The sequence below is a fragment of the Melanotaenia boesemani genome, chromosome 17 (assembly GCF_017639745.1).
Source record: "Melanotaenia boesemani isolate fMelBoe1 chromosome 17, fMelBoe1.pri, whole genome shotgun sequence".
NCBI classification, from domain to species: Eukaryota; Metazoa; Chordata; class Actinopteri; order Atheriniformes; family Melanotaeniidae; genus Melanotaenia; species Melanotaenia boesemani.
Genome location: NC_055698.1, coordinates 10,964,044 through 10,982,039, shown reverse-complemented (window position 1 = coordinate 10,982,039; position 17,996 = coordinate 10,964,044).

Below are 17,996 nucleotides of genomic sequence, written 5' to 3'. Positions count from 1 at the left end.
TGGTGAACACGCACTGTGTAACGATGGCTCAAAAATGGACTGAGTTTAATCCAGCTGTAGAAGATGCCTCTGGAGGCAGAGTAGAAGGAGGCACAAATGTACCTGTGGTTGCTGTAGCAGCGGCTAAGGTTACTATCTTGCAAGGTATCGTCATATTTCTGATGTCCAAATTGCTGAAAGTGGTTGGTTCTTGGCACCATGACACCTTAAAACATTCCTTTCTTCATGCTATTGTTTAACTGCTTTCGGATGTCCATTGTCCAAAGGTATCAGTCTTGTTTTGATGTCATAAAGCCTCAGGAAGTGTGTGTGCTGTGGTCGAGCATAGACATGTAACCAGTTTAAATATTGCCACACTTGCTTTCTCTGAGCTTTTTTGAATGATGCAACATTTTCTGTAAAGCCAGGTTTGGAAACCATTACTGGTGCTGGAAATGAAAAAACACTTATATGCCACACACATACACCAAAAAGAAATTCTATGCGTTACATAAACAACTTGTTGTCGCTTTACTAATTATAATTCCACCATTCAGTTATCAGTTATTTGCATAAATATCAGCCACAATCTGAGCAGAGAGCAAAGAAAAATGTTTACTTTTCATCATATCTGCAAATTATACCCCAGGCATGTCTAAAAGCAGGGTTCCAGCAGCATGTTAGCTAACATCTGGCCACCTGCATAAAATCCCAAAATTAATAATTATCAAGTTTAAACTTAAGTGATCCAGCTTTCCAAAAATGCGGTATCATCTTCCTACTCTATTTTATATGTAAAAATGCTTTTTTGTAAAATGTCATTTAATCATTTCTTATGCATCTACTATCTGCTGATGACACCAAATGAATAGTCAGAGGCTTGACAAAGCCATTGGAGTGCATCAACTATATAACATCAGTGTCTGTGCAAAATTTCATAGGAACCCTTAAAACAACTGTTGAGATATTTCAGAATGAATCAGAGTCGCTGACCGCATTAAAGGCAGATCAGTGCTGCATCCCTGGAGATTCATGAATATTACTTTTTTTTGTAGTAAAAAATCAAGTAGAATCTGACAGTGGTACACTGAATTCAATTTTAGCAACCATGCCTCGGGGATTTTAAATAAAAGCAAGTCTTGCCAGTTTGAAAGTTTTCCTGCTGACTGCACTACCACCACCAAACCGCTTGGTCACCTCTTTCAAGTCAACTTCCATGAGAGTTATGAAGAGAGTCGTGACAATACTTTTATTTTCTCTCACTAATGGGGCTGCTTAGTGTGACAGTTTGCTTCACCTATAAACTTTGTAAAATGCACTCTCAACACTACATTAATTTAGCTTTATTTGATATAACCTTGGTTATGCTGGCTCCTTAATACTTCATTTTTTAAAGCCTAACCAAATATTTATGTCTAAACCTAACTATACCCTAAAGCAGAGGTCCCCAACCCTGGTCCTCAAGGCCCACTACCTTGCAGATCTTAGATGTCTCGCTGCTGCAACACACCTGATTCAACTTAAACGGCTCACTAACAAGCTCTGTACAAGTCTGCTAATGAGGTCACAAAGGGAAACATCTCAGACTCACCCATTTAAACACACCTGCTAAAATGTGGAGCAAGCAAGTGAGAGAGGAGACAGAATTTTCTCATTTTTGGGCCTCATATGACTGTTAGAAAACCTAAAGAAAGTGACTTTTGCATAATATGGGACCTTTAAGGCTCTGGATGCTGTGGGGCTGTCTTGGCTGAGACGCCTCTGCAGCGTCGCATGTACATCGGGGTTCCACATCAGATGCATTAAAGTGTTTTTTTTGTTTTTTTGTTTGTTTGTTTGTTTTTCCATACCAAGCAGCAAAGTACTCTTAAAGAGGAAGTGGTGCAATGAAGCTATTATTATTTTAGTGCTTTCACTCATGGTCGTTTTTAAATATATGGTGCAAGCACCCAGATGAGACAATTGTGTTTCCCCCCTCTTTTAGGATAATGTTCAGTCAATAACTAATATGGTTAGTTCCAAAACAGCATCTTAAAAAAAAATAAATAAATAAATAAAAAACTGTCTCCTTAATGGACGTCACTCAGATGTAACAAGTAGACACTTTGTCACTTCCTAACTGAGTTTGGTCCATAAGATCCCTTGTTTAGGCTTTGGAATCAACATTACTTACATAAATTTTGGATCATACTGTCAGCTTATTGGACACCTTTTGGAACGTGACATGCTGTTGCTCTTACAACTGCTAGAGCTTGTCATTAATAACCTCTGCCAAGGCGAAGGTTATATTTTCAGCAGTGTTGGTTTGTCTGTCTGTCTGTCTGTTAGCCATATAACTGAAAAAGTTATGAACAGGTTTGGATTTAATTTTCAGGAAATTTTAGAAATGGAATAAGGAACAAGTGATTAGATTTTGGGGGTGATTTGGATCACCGTCTGGATCTATGAATTTTTTTAAAAGGATTCTTTACTATGAGGAGATAGGGATAATTTTGCCATTACAAATTCTAACTCAACAGATAATGCCCAGTATCACTGGCTAAAGAAAAATAATAGATGACATTATGGTAGACGTTAAGTAAGCTAACAGAAAATGCGAGAAAATGCGAATTTCTTCAATAATTTCAATACTACTGTAGCCATTTGAGTCATCTTGGTGTATAAGTGTATGTTTCTAAAGATTCAAGGTGAACATGACCATCTAATGGTGTGTTATGTGGTGATGGCACTAACAACACATTTTTATCTTACGACTGAAAGTTATTCAGTGCTCAATACTTCAGGAGGGAATGGTTCCTTTCATTTTAGGCTGCTATTTATTTCAGGCTTGTTATAATATTCAACTTGAAGCACTCAGAGACCACACAACTCCGCCAAGCCAAAGGGTCACTCACCTGAGAAAAACCCCAAAAGGCCAGGTACCAACCCCATGCCAAGTATGCTTCAAGCTAGTATCACTATCTATTTCCATCATCAGGATAAATGTCACATCTTATTTGGAATCATCATCTTAGCACACACAAAAACTGTCAACCTCCCCAGATCCCAGTGGATTCATCCTCACTGGTTTTAGTTGAATAGCTTGCGAGGTTATATGTTTTTAAGTATACCACATTTAAAGCTGCATAACTCTATCTTACCCCATAGACCACAGGCACTAAATCCAACTGACAAGTATGAAACCATCTGCAAAACTTAGCTAACATTATGAAAAATAAATGAAAGTCTGGTCTGTAAGCACTTTTGTGAGATTGTATGTGAGAAGTATGTACAAGCACATAATATTGTTAAATTTTTTACATGTTGGTCTTTTCAAAGTTCTGATATACAAGGAAGGTAAACATAATGTGGCCACTACTACAGCTCCATGATAATAATGCTCCGTGAGATATAAAGAAATATAAAGAACAAAAAACATAAAGAAGATTTCTGCTCTTAGTAGATTAGTGGTTTTTCTTCCCTTCAATCTCTATTCTTTTTATCTTGCTTGCTCAGTTCCTGTAAAGTGTAGAATAGAAAATGATCAAAATTTTTGTAAAAGGACTTCTTTCTGTATTTTTTTAGCAACTTCAAAAGGAGAAGGTGTTGTGAAATATCAAGATAAATCAATATTAGGGGTGATTAATACATAAGTGAGGTTTCTCATTACTTAGTGTGCATGTGATCATCAAGTCAACATTACAATATTAGATTACAATATGATGCAGTAAATGCAGAAACTATGAAAACAACCATAACATCTGTTTTTTTCCAAGCATAATTACTGAAATGTTTTGATTCTGTTGCTTTAAAGTACAACTATTACTACTGTGCAAAGAAAAACTGTGATTTGACCCCACCAACCGTTATTTAATCAATAAGGATAATGTGATTATGGAAATGGAAAAAAAAGGATGAAGGATGTACTAAGACGGTACAAGAATGTCAGATGAAATGAGAAAAAAAATTCTTCAGGTTGAGATTAACTACGACACTTAAGAGAGTGAAATATTTAATATGTTATGTATTATTGATCTAACCCGCTTCTAAATACAGTACTGCCCGTATAAATCCCCCAATGCCTCTCGGGTTTTGTCAAGCCAATCTTTGCCCTCGCTCTGACTTTGTTCTCATTTGAATACTCAGGATTTTACATTCAGCAAAAAAGTATGGTTACATTGAGAGTCTCATCTTCTCGGTCAGCTGTCAGGAATTTGATTTCACCCCCAGGCTATAGCTTTGATCTGGTTAAAATTCCAGTGTGAATTTCATGTTGGTTGATGGTACTGAATTGGAGAAAAGAAATAAGTAACTTACATAAAAAAAAAGAAAGAATAAAATAAACAAACCTCAGCTGCTTTACTATTTTGATCCATAAATCTAAGTTTCGAAACTCAGTGTCACCATCATCATTGTTCATTGTGTTTCCTGATTGTTCCTCATTCCTCTTGTCAACAGCTTGCTACTGCAAGCCTGTCCTGAGGCCCTCAGCACAGGCCAGGCTTATTCGGTGTAATGAGACTTGTTTTTCATGCGATGTTACGCAGTAAACAAAATCAAACATTTATGAGGGCTGTAAGCAAGGCATTGGAATGGCTTATCATGACTACAATCTTCTTCTCTTTTCGAGATCAGACCTTCTCCTACTCTGCTTTGGACACTCGGTTAAAACTGCAGGCTGTCACCTGTTTTTTTCTCTACCTACATCGGCCCTTCAATTTTTAGCACTTATATTTATGTTTATGATACCTTCATGGCTCTATTGAAACATGATTATGCAAGTCTTACAAACCAACATTCACCATATGAGAAATGGGCAAAAAGAAAAAAAAAAAAAGGCTGAAGTGGTCTTTAAAACATCCACAAACCATATATTTGGACTCCTTAACTCCAAAACTGATATCAACAACCTTAGACAAACTGACTGAGGATATTTTCTGTTTTTGTTGGCACTGTTCCTCTGAGTACAGCCTGCTGCAGTCCATGTCCCTCTGCTGGGCCAAAGTTGATACAGAGCCATCAATTCCATTAAGCACTAGCCTGATACAAGAAACTAAAGCTCCTCTTTAGAACAGGTCTCTGAACCCGATAAGGGCTGGCAAGGAAATAGACTGACTTGTAATTCATGATATGTCATCGTCTCAAAGTTTGCCTGCCCACATTCTCCCCATAGATAACTCTAGACAGTTCTACTTTGTGACTTAATTACTCTCTGAAGTAAGTCTGAGATAAAGTTATCTTTTACAGGGGGATTTAGCTGCTCCTAGACTTAAAGCACAAAAATATGAGATGTGAGCAAATATTGAATGCACCTATTGATTTCTTCAGTAGCAGCTGGGGTACGCTCCATCCCCCTGTAAACCTGGGTTTGATAAAGCAGGAATAGGAAATGGATGGATGGATGGATGGATGGATGGATGGATGGATGGATGGAAAAAAAGATATACCTCTGTTATTCCCTATTATTTATTGTATTTTCAAACCCTTAAAGGAATGTTGCTTATTTTCTCTCAGTGCTATAATACTGTTAATTAGTGAGTATATTGTGAGGTAAATTTCAATGTGCACATGTTCTGATCAGAGGCAATTCTTGGGCTTCTAAGAACCCCAAGCTCAATTTCACAGGGTGGCCCCTCTAACTAACTTTCAATCCCCCTTTATTATGATATTTTATACCTATAAGAATGACAAAAAACATGTTATTTTTAAAGGTTTAAAGGTTTTTTAGAGGCACCAAATTCTTCAACTTTAAAATGTTCTTTTAATGGCTTACACTTCTTCTACTGACTTTTCCATAATTTATCACTATTTTCATTTAATTAAACAGGGAGAATGATCAAATGTAGTTCAAATAAAGAAGATTAAAATATGTGCTGAAAACTGTATTCTGACCCTTTAGGATTACATTTACAGTAAATACAGCCCACACATGAATAAAGCCTACTGGACATGGAAAATAAATTATAAAAACCACTTAAACACAATAACTTTCATCCATGAACTTAGTCGTACATAACAGATGTCTTGCCGGAGAAATCTATAATTTAACATTCTTAGCTGAACTAGACAGCTTTAATGTGATATTATCCAAGTGATCTGTTTTTATTTCCAGTCTCCTGACAGCCAGGTAGTCATCAGGACGACAGACTGAGCTGCTCTGGGCTAAATTAGCTTCTGGATTATCTGCACTGTTTACGTTCTTGTGTTTATCTTTCTGTTGTCACTGCCAGATAACTTCTCATTTTTATAAACCCGCTCTCTCCGGTTTGTTTACACAAGATGCACCACTACTTGTGGCCAGACCGGGAGGTGGAGGTGAAGCCCCTTTAGGGAAGTCTGTACTGGTCGGCCACTGTCATTGAAAAACTCTGCTTTGTCTTGATTCAAAGTTGGTTGGCCCTTGGAGGCCCCCTATTGGCTCGGGGCTCCAAGCATTTGCCAGCATTTTGGCAAGCGGTGCCTCTGGTTCTGATGCCTGTACACTGGCATGTATCGTGCACTTTGCTTTGTGCACCAAGGAATATAAAACATGGTTTAAATGTTAGTAGATGAGAAACGATTGATAATACTCATAGATGAAAATTTAGGTCAGTAAGTTGAGCTTTTCCTAGACTAGAAGAATCTTTTACCATTATACTGATATTAACTGACATTGTTTCCACATATAAGTGTTGCCAGGATAAGGGTAAACCTCGTGTTGCTGAATGGAGGAGTCGGAGTTGCTAGTGGCTAGCTGCTGGATGCTTTTTTGTTTTGTTTATTTCTTAATTCACTGTCACACTAATATTTTTAGGTAATGTGTCACAAATCAAAGCAACACAAAGCACACGATAAACTCAAAAGCTGCTTTTCTGACTGAAAATAAAGGCGTTCTCTTCAATCTTAATTCTCTTCACGGGAGCATCGTTTCTTTTGAAAGCAACTCATTCAACCGCTATCAAATTGTTTCAGTCAAAATTGCAGAGACATTGATGCAACAGGAAAAGTCAAAGACAATTTAATACTCCAATGAATGTCAATATGAAATTTAAAGAAACAAAAAAAAAAGTCAGCTCATCAGTGTGAGCATGTATGTTTGTCAACATCTTGTGAAGATGTGAACAGTTTTAGGAAAAATGTGAACTATCTGACCAAGACAAACAACAAACAAAACAATAAAAAAAAAACTGTGAACATGAAATCAACACCAAGTTCGCTTGCTCCCTTTCAAATATATATTTTCTTTCTTAACCAATCATTATTTCATTAACACAGATAAAGATATCAACTCAGTCAGGTTAGACTTTAGACTTAACAACAGCCAAACCAAAAAACTTCTATCGTAGAGTCTCACAAAAGGGACTAAATTAAATTATTAAAATTATTATTATTGTGTTTTGCCTTTTCTTTCTCTAATATATTCTGAGCTTTGATAATATTCTAATAAATCCTAAAGTATCATTCAGGACAACACATTTAATTTCCATATACCAAGTTAGTTCTCTTGCATTTTATGTAAACAAATGAACATTTTCTTTATTGGAGTGATTGTCAGCAAACAGAGACTCTAGGTGTTTATCCACTATATTACATGATTACCAGGAACCGTCTGATGTTTTCAATTTTGTAAATCCAAAGCAATCTTTTATTACTACATGGCTGCAGTCTACAGTGCTGAAAACCTGAGTGGAAATGAAGTAACTTGTGCGACACTATGATTCAAGGTTAATTTTCATGCTTCAAATACATGCAAAAAAAAAAGAATGTAGTTTAGATACAGAACAAAGTGTTCCCAATACATACATACACATATACATACATATATCTGACACATACAATATTTGATATGTAAGTTGCTTGAGCTTGTTTACAGAATGTACCACGACAGAATTTTAATGATGGGCTTTGAAATCTCTTATAAGTAAAAAATATAGTAGAAAATGTTTCAGTCCTTTTTCTGCTGATAAAAAGTTTTTTTTTTTTGTTTTTTTTTTTTGTTTTTGTTCTTTTGCATAAAGATAAAAGCTGACATTGTCCAAAACAACCAAACTAAATTATCACTGCTTTCAAGACAGTCACAAAATTTAAATATAAAGAGGTACAATTACAGGTTTGTGCTTCCAGTGGCTTATTCTTTAACTAATAAGGTAAAAAAAAAAAAAATCACATTTGAATGAAAATAGATGGATAATGAACAGTGTCTAAATTCATAATATTGTCCCTACAGAGCATCATCTTGCATTTTGAGTTTTGGGTCAGACACATTTTCCAGGCTTCTTTCTGCAGATGGTGATTAAATCTTTAATTGTCAGGGGGAGGCAAGCCTGTAGAGCAGAGAGAAGAAAAAAAATGGCTAACAGATTTTTAATTATGGTCCACTAAATTAAGATACCCAGATTTCATCCCATATCTCCAGCTGATCTATTCCTCCTCTCCCTCCCTCGCTGTCCCTCTCCACTACCCCCACTCAAATGCCCCTTGGCTCTGATTGTATTACTCATTCAGAAGGATCATCAGTCATTTCCAGTCACCGTACAACATAGCCACATATAACAGCCTAGTGATGAAAAGGGATGGCACAGAGAGATTTGGGAAAAGGAGAATTGAAACTAGAGCAAAGAAGAAAAATTAATGACATATTTGAACTTTTTTTCCTTGATTTTTGATTCTCCAAGAGATACAAGTGTACGTCAAGACTTTAATCATTAGGGCAGCTTCTCTAGAAAGATGGTTAAAAAGCTATATGGTCCACAAGCATGTCATATACACGAAAGACAGTTGCTGAATTTATTTAGATAAGTTTTTAAATAAATATGAGAGTGAGGCTGATTGACATCACCAAGGAAAAGTTATTTTCATACATGTTCTCTCCCTGGTTAAAAATGCACATCTCTCATAAAGACACACTGTAATGCATGCAATTATATAATGCATTTTTAAGCTAAACCAATGCTATCATCAATTCTTTCAACACATATTCAAAGGTCTTTATATTTCCATGTTTTTGTTTTGCAGATTAAAAAAACCTCACTTTCAAAAACAAATACAGAAAAAAATCTATATAAACATATATTTAAACAGCTAAAAAATACTAAATATTCCAATCCCAATATTCAAAAATTATTCCTGATTACAGAATCTTCTATAGCAATGTTAATTATATAAACTGTCTTTTGTTGCATCTTCTCTGAACGTGTGCACGTGTTTCTGGAATCACATTCTATAGGTGTGTATATTTCAATAAAGTTGGTCAATGTAAACACTAAAATAATTCCCCTCAAGTCATCAGGTTTAAACAAGACCTGCTAAGTGTGATGCAGATTTCTACTAGTTGGAGGGAATTTCTGGGTTTGATAAGATAAAACTTTATATTTTATGAATTATGCATTAATGTGCATGGCGCTGCCACTGATTAGTATTACTCAGTGAAATTTTAAAAGTCAGATATTCTTATATCATCAATCAAAATATGAATCAGCTGTATGATGTTTGTTCAAGTAAATGTAATTTTTTTTTGTATGATGTTCAACATGGTGGCATGCGATGTGGAACTTCTGAACCAACCGTGGCTTATCCTTTTTTTTTTAAAGTTTGCTGTGTATTGAGAAGTTGTCATCAAGTACTGATTTGTTTTGAATAGATGAAACCATGTGTACACTGAATGAATATTTATGTTAAATAGTTACATTTTTGCACTGAAGATAAAAGTATAATTTCAATTATGTTTTGCTGCTAATTTCCCTACTGCCATTATTCAACAAGAGATTCTTATAATGGATGCACGCCCCCTTCTCTCCTCCACTTCTATAAATCAAAGAGACTTAGGGTGCACCATTTTAAATAAGGTCTAATCCATAAAATATGAAGGCTAAATCATGTTTTTTAGTTTTTTAAAATGATATCTTTAGTGAGTTTTACATTTCCTTTAATTTAATTGATCGTTGCAAGACATTTTACAGGTATTAAGTTACCAAATATTCCTGTTTTGCCAGTGTGCAATTACTGATATAAACTAATAAAGTTGCCTCATTCAGCTCTGCTTAATGAGATTTGGTAATCAGGTCAAACAACACAATGAGTTATAATGTTTAAATTCAATTCAGTCGAATTAAGGGTTTTATCACTCAGTAGTGAAGCCAATTAAGAATTTATACTCTCACAGGAAACTCATGTTGGAAAGTCTCACATTAGCACAACAACCTCCTCATACATGTTTATGCATTCTGTGATAATTAACAAAAAGTAAAAAATTCTGTATTACACCAGAACATTTGCATCTGAAGGAGTGTTTGAAATGTAGCTTTGCTTGGAAATTACTGTCTGTGTACGTGTGTATGAGAGTCTGTATGTAATACATACATTGAGCATGTGCAGCTATCATCCATGTGTGTGTGTACGTCTACATATGTGTGTGTGTGTGCGAGTACTCTGGGTTGCTTTCACAGCTTTGAGGAAGAGGCTCTCTCTGAGGCATGCATTGCCCAGGTTGGTGGCGTCAGCTGCAATGCGTCTGGCACTTTTCTGGACTTGGGCGGTGTAGATGGAGTCCAGATCTGGTCGACAGCGGCCCACAATCTCCTGAGCTGTCCTCACCGCCTTCTTCACCAGCGGTGAAGTGTTCACAGTCCAGGAGAGGTCAGAGGAAAAGTGGATGCCCAGGAACCTAATGCTGTAGACAAGCTCCACTTCCTGTCTGTGTATGCAGAGTTTTCCTGGACCTCTAGTCTCGTTGGTGTTGCGAACCAGATTATTCTTACAATCCTGCTGAAAGACCATAAAAATGGAATATATCACTCTGGTTCTAAGATCTGCACAGCTGCTTTCTGTGTGCCAAAGAATTGATTTAAAAATTTTGCTGTGTTTAGTTTATGCTCCTATTATGTGGAACAAACTACCAGAAAAGCGGAAGTCTGATCCAAACCTTAGTTCTTTTAAATATTTATATGCCATTGCTTTAAATTAAGGTTAAGAGACTTTCTTCTTTCATATTTTCTGGCATTTGTACATTGACTCATGCAGTTGATGATAATGGTGATAATGATTAAGATGATAATGTATTTCCCATTGACGTCTGTTTGTATCACATACCTCACTGTATGTAATTCATTGTCTATTTATCTGTTTAAACTTGAAACTTAGTTTCTTTTAATGCTTTTCATTTTAATCTTTTATTCCTTTTAATGTGGAGGCTGTGTGGTTTAGTGGCTCAGTGTGTGGCTCTGTGGGTAGAGTGGTCATCTTGTTGCTTGAGGGTTGCCGGTTCGATCCTCGGCCTGTCGAGCTCATGTTAAGGTGTCCCTGAGCAAGACACCGAACCCCAAATTGAGCGCCTTGCATGGCAGCTTCCGTCATCAGTGTGTGAATGGGTGAATGTGATGTATGATGTAAAGCGCTTTGGGTGCAGTAAAGCTCTATATAAAAACAGACCATTTAATTTGTTTAAATTCTCTTTTCAAATGTTTCTTTTACGCCTAGCTGTAAACAGGTGTTTTAAACATTTCTTTTCAACTTGAGTAGAGAATTTAGAAAGCCAAGAAAAACATCCATCTAGCTTTGAATTTCAGCTGTCCTTTAGCAGAACAGTTTGATTGGAAAATATATAAACAATAGTGAAAATAAATAAGACCGGATACCTGGAATTAAATGCTGTTTCTTCTACGGACTTTGACTATTGCACACAGACTACTGAAAGCCACGGACCTCATGCCAGGTCGATTATGTTTGAACAGTGAAACTATCTGTCACAAAAGTTTCTTTTTCTCATTTGTATAATGTAATGTCCAGTGAACATGTCACGTGCTGTAAGACCAACCTGAGTCGTACACAGTTACAAAATAGAAAATGACACGATAACATTTCACTTCAGTGTTACATTAGATAAATATTAGCATAATTATTCATTGCATTGTGCATTTACCTTTACTGTAACATAAACAGCTGCTGGTTATCCAGGTGATGAAATGTATTGGATGCATTTCCTCTTTTCTCTGTAACTTTTTATGTCCTGCTTTACAGGCTGGTGAGCCGTCCTCCATGGTGACACCTTGGTCATTTTTTCTTTAACCCAAAAACAAACAAACAAAAAAAAAAAATCTCACAAGGATCTCTTTTGTTTGGAGCGGAAAACTCTTCTTCTGCAGCGGTCAGAGAACCAAAACAAAGCAACACAAACGGAAACACATGGAAGTGGTGTGACTTTGTTTTTCATTCCATGTGGACGTTGCGCTGATATAATTTACAGATAATATTTTATATAAAGTGACAATTTTGAGGGATCTCTTTTATACTGCTATTAATTGTAAAATTAAATAACTGTGACATCACTAGCTGTGATGCTTTTCATGTCTAATGTAAGGCACTTTGACTTCTCTTATAAATGAAATGTGATGTACAAATAAACCTGCCTTGCCTTCACATCATCCAATTAAATAAAACATTAATCAAAAGCAGAATAAGCTGTTTGGCATTGTCTGAGAAGATTTGACAAGTTTTACATTAGAGTAACAAACATACACAACTCTGCTGCTCACCCCACAAATTCATTATTTTACAAATGTGGCTCCATTTACAAGGGAAATAAACAGACTTTCCAAACCTAAGATTTATTGCCAAGAGGCATTTTTATCACAGAAATAATCCACCAAACACAAATTTTCTTACTATTTGTGCTAAGTTTACAATAATCAGGTAGACATGCTAATTTCTGTTGAGTGGGTATGTACAATAGCTAAATCTTTCCAAGGGGGGCAGGGTTTTTAAAATTATTATGAAAGTGCATAATAGTTCTGCACTTTCATTCCTTTTGTCACCATTTTCAAACAAAGTTGAACTGCAGGAATTGTCGTTGCTGTTTGTAATCAAACCATTTAAACTGAAATATTTATTTTGTGAGCTCCAGAATGGATAGAGAGATAGGCTTGTGTTGCCTCTGTTACTACCTCCCACACTGGCTTAATGGTCTATCAGCAGCAGATCAACTTACACCCCCATGCTGCCCACACATTTTCACATAACGAGTGTGAGAATGAAGGTGCATCCATCTCAGCTTAAAAGGCATTTTGAGTTTTGCTGAACTTCATCAAGATGCTGTATTTAGGAAGCGTTTACTACTTGTGCTTTATAAATTTAATAATTTTTAACAGCTTGGTGTCTTAAGGTCCATTTATGCTACCTTACAAACGTAAATGTATGACAACGTCCGTTGCTAAGTCAATTCCTCTACTAGGGGGCAGTACTGAGTTCAGAGTTCACTTTTCGATGCAATGTCAGTTTCAGACACCCGTTGGTTGTAGTAATGCACTGCTTTAAAGTTGTTTCCAAATGCCCAACACACCCAAAAACACTCACATAGCCTTTCAAAACTCATGCAATTTCAGTCTTTATTCTTCTTCTGCTTTTTTTTCTTCCTGTTTCTCTTCTTCTCTTCTGGTTTGTTTCTTTCCTGGTTGCATATCAGCTGTTCTGCTCAGCACTGCCCTTGCAATTTCTGGTGGTATTGCTCTGTTTTCCCCGTCAATCAACAGATAGTTAAGCTCCGTGAAAACAGACCAAATTACATGTATAATTGACTCAGTAGACAAACAAAAGTTTTGGATACAGTCCGTCTGTGTATCCATCTTCTTCATTTCTGTGTTGAGCATAAATGGGCCTGTAGGAAGACATTTATATCCAGTAATGTATCCAGGGCAGTCTGTATATTTTCATTTTCGGTCTGGAAAATACAATCATTCCAACACCAGGTAGGCTGGAAAAAAAAAAAAAAAAGACAATGCTCCATTTTGTAGCCAGCTGCCGGAGAGAATGAACTTTGGCAAACAAAATGAAATGTTGTTTTAAACAGGCAGACTGAGGACAGCCTGTCACATAGGTTGGGTCATCATAGCGGCCATTAAGCAGACTGTAATGGGCCATGAGAGAGCCTGTTCTGCTCTGGCACCCAGCCGGCCGACCTGTGGATCACACCAGCCATCATTAGTCAATGGATCGGACCATTATATCCTTGATGGAGGGGAAATCTGGATATGTCTGGAAAAGGCCAGAATAGTCACAGCTCATGACAAACAGATGTGGGAATGTCAACAAAACTGCACATATATGCAGACACAAGTCCACATGCATGTGAATTGTCAATATTCTCATTAAGTCATGTAAGAGTTTGCATTGCATGCTTTGACTAATATTAGGAGAAATTACTTTTTACTTTGGGTAATTTTTACTTTTTACTGATCGTGGCATTTGCCACCAGCTTGTCTCCTCTCTGGTTTGTCAGTGAAACTGGCTCCATTTTTTTTTCTGTTTCTATTATTACACTTCATACAGGAAAGCTAAAGGTCATGGATATTTCCATGCAGAAGGAAAAGTTGAAAGTTAGAGATTGTGACGGAGAACGACACCAGCATGGTGAATGAGAGGATGACAGTTACTGTGATTAGCATTTGTTGCAGTGAAAGCATTACTGTCAGCCCAGCCGCTCACTTCTGCCACTCTGTTCTTATTTATTAAATTTCCTGACACAGGCTTGTCTTTCCGCGTGACTTCATGACAAAATGAAATGTATTTCTTTTGTCTAGATGCTTAATGAGGCAGCTTTCATAGAAAGCAAGGGAATAAAATAACAATTCTCAAGCCACAAGACTGTTGTGGGCGAAGAAATAAACCATCAATGCTGATGTGTGGAGGTCTCCTTTTCCAACAGTCTTCATCTGATCATTATATGTCTATCCTGTCATTTTTGTTGTAATAATTTTGCCAGAACAACACGTATAAATATTTAGATTTCACATAAATCAGCTGGATGCAGATCATTACTCGTCAGTGAAGTATCTGTAAAAAAAACAATAGAAAACCAAAACTAGCTTGAAAGAAACTTAAACCCCTCACAGCCCTTATTTCACACTGGTCCAAGTTTTTGGATGGCCAAGCATGTAGCCAGCAGACAGTGCAACACTCATTAATCTTAGAGTGACTTTCCTGATGGGAGTTGGGGAATTGTAGCCTGTTATGTCTCTCTCCACATCTACTGAGTGCTCTGTCCCGCTGCCAGCAGTGGTCCGAAGAAGCAAAGAGGAGGCCGGTCTCAATAGAGAGGGATGTGGGCAGCATATGCCCATAGCAGCTTTAGGACAACACTCACAGAGTGCAGCAGTTGGCCAGACAAACTGTGCTGAGAGTCAAACTCACTCAGCTAACTGGTGGAGTTCATTGATTTTCAAAGCCTTTGTGAAACTCCACGTTTGTTGGGGAGATGGTGTGCACAGAGGGGCATCTCTTTTTTAACATTCAGGGTATCAAAAGATGGTTGATTTAATAAATGGGATTATTTCTTCTCATTTAATCTTGCTCTCCCTCATGCAATCTGCTTCATCTGTTTTCACTCTTTTTTTCTTTTCTTTTATTAGGCTTTCATAAAGAGTGCACAAATGTTTTATTTGCCAGCCAGCCAATCCAGGCAGGAGGTCCTGGACACACCACAATACGGCCATTTGGCCAACAATTCAGTTGCTTGCCAACAGGAACTGAGTTGGAATGAAAAACTCGACAACACACAATCCACCTCCAGCTAGCACCTTCAAAAACACGACAGAAGGAAAATCAAATACATCTAAATAGCCTGCAAGCCTTCCAATAAATGTAATTTAAGTTCATCTTGCAAAAAAAAATAAAAAATAAAAAATGTATCTAATTTTCTGCCTTTCCTCGCAGAAAAACACTATTCCCCACCAATCCCCCAAAATGTGTGCTATATTTTACACCCTCGACACAAAAGAAGCAACATTTGATTTATTCTTCCGAGTGTACAGTTTGTTTCTTTAAATCAAATTAAATTAAAATAAAATATTACAAACTGTCCACGTCAATATTTTATGGGAGCCCAAAATCTATCAAGCATGGTTTGTTAGTATTCAGTCACAAAGATTGATTTGTCTGTCAGTATCAGAGACATTCAGAGGTGAAACGGCCTTTTTCCAGAGCGCTCCCACATGCCCTTGTATTCTGACCTTTTGTACAATCCATCAATTACCTCCCTGTTTTTAGCTCATTTATACTGACTGCAGAAAAAAAAGTAAAAAAGGACATACTGTAGCAAAGTGCATGTACATACAAACACACAACGCCATAAAGGTAATGTATACACACACGCACACATCCCATACATACTTACACAAAATGATTAATGATTAGAGCTGAGTGGTTCAGCCTTGGACTGGTTTCTCCATGTTACTACAGCACTTTCATGCACACTTTCACTCACTTGTGAAAGAATGCTCTACTTACTCTCACTTAACTTAAACATCGAAGAGCCAACTGAAGTCAGAATTCCTAATTATTTTAAGTCAATAGATTTTGTTCAAAAGGATTATTTGATAAACTGCATTCGGGACAAATTCATGTTAAAAACCTGACGCGGGACACTCACATTCAAATAATTAATCCTGACCTTTGTAAATCAGTGTATTACATCAAGATAAATTCAATCAGTATGGACAAATCTTTTCTTAACTTAAGACATTAGAATTGTAAATCTGGATGCAAAAAGTAAAGAGAGAAAGTAAGCTAAAGGAAAAATAAGGACCATCTGATGCTTCACAATAAAAAGAAACTAACGCCATCAAAAAAGAAAGCAACCGACAAAGAGGAGAAACATTTATTACCATTGGTCTCGTTTTTCTTCTTACTGTTAGTTTATTTATGAAAACAAATGGACAGGACAGTCATATGAGTCATATCCTTCCTTTCGGCAAACACCTGGACCAATGTCATGGTGCTGTATGCTTTGCATGGACCAATCAAAGGGGCCTACCCAACCTGGCGTTGATGACAGCTGCTTGACATTTGGTTTTAGAAGTCATCTTAGAAGGGGAGGGTTTTATTTGTGATTCGAGTTTACCTTACATACTGTAGATCATAAACATTAACTTGAATCAAAGGATTGATATTATCAGTGTTTGATAAGTACTGTGGACTGTAATACATGCACCATTCATTAGGCCCTTGGAAAAGGTTTGTGTGACACAAAATCATTTGTCCCAATGTCCATGTGGCTACAGCATCATCCCTCACCTCACCTACTGACATGACTTCCAAAAGCAGAGACTAGGCCGACACCACAATTCAGGGCGTCTCTGAGGGAAATTCTCTGAGGACATATGACACTCCCTATGTCAGAAGCTCGGAAGCCTCGTAGAATGTGAATTAATAGCCTGATAAATGGAAATGCGAAGAAGTGAACTGGTATGATGCCAAGTGTCATGGATCATGTAAGTTAAAACCTGGCCGGCACTGAGAGAACCGAGGTCACTTGTTAAACACTGACATAATATTTTATAACTTCTCTTTGATAAGATGTGCACCATCATTGAGTTAACTATAATCTGAGAAAGGACATTCATCCTTTGAACGAACTTCCTTGCTGATGCTTTCACTTTTAGCAGTATGGATGACTGTTATTTGTGATTTAGTAATTGCCTTACTATGATAGACATAAACAGCTGAATTAAAACCACTTATAGCAGATAAAAAACAGGTAAAGCAAAGCAGATGGCAGCTTGCCAAGCCATAACCACAGTCTATAAGGGAACCTCTGGAAAGGCTCTGCGAGATCATTTACTGAGTTATGATGCTTGTCACCCTGAATCTGATCAATGCATGGATTTTAAAGCCTCTTTTAAAATGTCCCATCTATTTAATCTCACATTATTCACCAAATAGATTCCAGGTCTTTAAGGTTTTCATGCCTACTAAACTGATGGAAATTCTCTCTGTCATGAAAATCTACAGGCAAATGTCACCTGTATGATCTATATAAATGTCCTTCAAATACAGTAGGATTGTTTGTCTTGTTTTTAATCAAAGAAAATTACATTTGACCTTAAGTAATGAAGATTTAATTGTTTGAACAAGCCTTCAGATATTTAATGTGTGGAATAGGCTGCATCATAAAGTTATGTTCAGCAACTCTAGGAAAAACCAAAAACATGGCATTGAGTTCTTTTTGCTGTAAAATCCCTCCTCCAAGCACGCAAAACTAAATGACTGAACACTAGAGGGCTCACATGCAT